Consider the following 2,106-nt stretch of genomic DNA (forward strand, 5'->3'; position numbering starts at 1 on the left):
CATTCCCATATTATCGAACTTGGCAGTCTTTCACATTTTTGTTTTGGGTGGTTAATATTATGCTGACTTGCGCGTGAACGAAAAACAACAAAGTCTTCAACATGAAAATTAAATGAAAACTTTGAAAACCTTTAGTCTAATCTTATAATTTAATTAAAACTTCGTAGGTAGTTATAGAGTACTTACGTCACGTTGCGCGTTTTAAGGAAGCCTAATTAGCCACGCTTTAATTACTGTTTCTAATTTGAGAACTATAATATACCTAACGGTTTTTCTCGTCACAAACTTTTACGATTTTTGACGTCAGACAAATCTATGACAGGGCGGGAAATTCGTAATACAGTGGCGGTACCACACATTGCCTGTGCCTGACAGACTCACCGCTTGCCACGGAACGGTGTTAAGGAATAACATTGGAGGACAAGGTAGTGTAGGTATGATTTTCAATCAGGTTTGAAAATCATTGATTCTTTACAAGATTTGTCATCTAATAGTAAGTGAAAGATGATGAGGGATTTATGTTCGGATTTGCTTTACATCAAACAACTATGTTAGATATACTTACATATTGCCGATTAAATTACCCGTATCTAGTGTTTTTGCTTGGTATTGATTGGCGCTGAAAATAGCTTCCTAGCCTTCAAGCTAGTCTGTTATGGTAAAATGTGAAATTAATTAGTGTTAAAGGTGTAGGGAGCTTAATCTAATCAGTACCTATTATACTAATATTATGGAGCTGAAGAGTTTATACGTGTGAACGCTCTAAATACTGAAATTTTCAGGTAGGTACTTCCATGTGAGACGTGTCCAGTTATCGAGGAAGACTATAGGGTTGTTATCTGAGTGCGCAGCGAAGTTCGCGAGGAGGGTAAGGCTGGAGTTAGTATAGAATAAACTAAAGACTTATTTTTACCTAAACTCTATGCGCATTGACAGACTTACAGAAATACGTTTATTCAAACCTACGCTGGTTTAAAATTACTTACTAGGAAAATAGTGGTAATTATACAGGAAAGAGTTATACAAGTGTTTGAAAGCAGAGCACGTACTTTTGAGGTCAAGTGTCCAGCCTCGGAATAATGTGTTACAGCATGTCAATTCAGACAAGCGACGTAATGTAAAAAATCATTGCCAGACTACTTTTAATATGAATTCAATAAACTGTTAAAATGTACAATAACTGGTAAGGACCTAAGTAGGTAGGTAGATAACTATATTTACTAAAACAAAAGCAAGAGTTCCCGCAGTTTTGTCAGTAGTTAGGAAAATAAAGTGCCAAAGTAATTACTTAACTACAAAATAATTTGTCTGACAGTCGTAACCCATTTCCAAATAAGGTAATTACAGGGTTTGTTTTTCAAAGACATAAGTATGTAGGTAATGATCTGATTTCTAAAACATATTCTTGAAAATTACCGGTAATGATAAAGCAGATAATTGGTGCTATTCAATTTATTTAATAGAGAAAACAGCCGACAGTGAGGTAGGTTACTGGTTACCTATTTCCTCTTTTCAGAGGAAATACCCGCACGTGCTACCTATTTTTAACAAAAATGTTCCGTTTTATAGGCATAAAGCATCCGGCATTTGGAAGATAGTTTATTTTTTATAAAATTAAAACTATTATTTCATCATCATCATCATCATCATCTCAGCCACAGGACGTCCACTGCTGAACATAGGCCTCCCCCTTTGATCTCCACAGATACCTGTTGGAAGCGACCTGCATCCAGCGTCTTCCGGCGACCTTTATAAGGTCGTCTGTCCACCTCCCAAACTATTATTTAGTCTTCCGTATTTCTTCTGGAAGAAATATACTTAGAACTTCCTATTCAGGTCTTATTGTCATATTGTTTGAGATGAGCTCTAGTGACTGCGCGCTTTGGATCGCACAATGCATTCGCCTTCACCCCGGCTAACGTTCCGATTCCGACATTGAAACAAAACGTTTTTTCCACATTGCGGATCTGTCGCTATAGCTCGACCGATTTAAATATTTTGCTTGCAGTTCTCTGTACAATAAAATGCAATGAGCTCTTGTAATAGGTCGCATGGCATTGTTTTGTCCGGCAAAACGTTAGGTTTACTTCGCGGAACGTCAGTCGT

Source organism: Helicoverpa zea, chromosome 1, assembly GCF_022581195.2.
Source record: "Helicoverpa zea isolate HzStark_Cry1AcR chromosome 1, ilHelZeax1.1, whole genome shotgun sequence".
Classification (NCBI taxonomy): Eukaryota; Metazoa; Arthropoda; class Insecta; order Lepidoptera; family Noctuidae; genus Helicoverpa; species Helicoverpa zea.